Genomic DNA, 1,428 nt, shown 5'->3' on the forward strand with positions numbered 1-1,428 from the left:
AATACAGAACTATAGAACTCATAGAAGATAACATAGGAGAAAACCTAAGTGACCTTATGTTGGGCGATAACTTTTTAGATGCAACACCAAAAGCGTGATCCACGCTTTTGAAAAGAAAAAACTGGTAGGTTGGATTTCATTAAAATTAAAACCTCTGCTCTGCCTATCTGAGCAATAGAGTCTGGATAATATTCATGGGTCTGAAAGATGTGAGCTTCCTTCTCCAGACTTAAGATCTGATGTTTTGAAGATGGCAACACAACACGGTTGATATTTTTATAACCGGGCAAGTTGACTTACTACAAATCACAGATTTACCCTTACCACTTGCTTTGCTGCTGTTTTCACCAGTCTTCTTGCCACCAACCAGCCATCAGGGATGGAAGACGGCAACTGAGAGCCCTGGGCTTACTGTCAAGCTAAGAAGGTTCCAGAACTTGTGGGAGAGCTCCCACTCAGTCACTCACATAGTGACTGAACAGTTGGTAGGAATGCCTTCTGGGGAAGTTGGATTCTTGACCATGTATGTGAGGGTTTATTTCTGGGCTCTCTATGCTGTTACATGGGTCTATATGTCTGTCTTTATGCCAAGACCATATTGCTTTGGGGTTTTGTTTTTGTCTTTTACTGAGGTATAATTGACATATAACATTATTAGTTGCAGGTGTATAACATAATGATTCAATATTTGTATACACTATGACATGATCGCCACAATAAGTATCGTTAACATCCATCACCACACATAGTTACCTATTTTTTTTCTTGTGATGAAGACTTTTAAAGTCTAGTCTCTTAGCAACTTTCAAATATACAATACAGTATTTTTAACTGTAGTCACTATGCGGTACATCAACAAAATGAAAATGCAACCTACCAAACGGGAAAAGACATTTGCAAATCATGTGTCTGAAAACCCCAAACAACCCAATTTAAAAACCGGCAGAGGATCTGAATATATATTTTTCCAAAGAACACACTACAAATGGCCAACAGGTACATGAAAACATGTTCAACATCACTCGTCATCAGGGAAATACAAATCAAAACCACAGTGAGCTATCCCCTCACACCTGTTAGAACTGCTGTTGTAAAAAAGATAAAAAATAACAAGTGTTGGCAAGGATGTGGAGAAAAGAGAACCCCCCGGGCACTGTTGGTGAGAATGTAACTTGGTGCGGTCACTGTGAAAAACAGTATGAAGGTCCCTCAAAATATTTAAAATAGAACTACCATATGATTCAGCAATTCCACATATGGGTATTTATCTGAAAGAAAAAAAACACTGGAAAAGATATCTATGCCCCCATGTTCGTTACAACATTATTTACAATAGTCAAGACATGGAAACAACCGAAGTGTCCATCGATGGACAAAGAAAATGTGAACTATGTATATATATATATATATATATATATATATATATAT

Source organism: Neophocaena asiaeorientalis, unplaced genomic scaffold, assembly GCF_003031525.2.
Source record: "Neophocaena asiaeorientalis asiaeorientalis breed wild unplaced genomic scaffold, Neophocaena_asiaeorientalis_V1.1 scaffold345, whole genome shotgun sequence".
Lineage (NCBI taxonomy): Eukaryota > Metazoa > Chordata > Mammalia > Artiodactyla > Phocoenidae > Neophocaena > Neophocaena asiaeorientalis.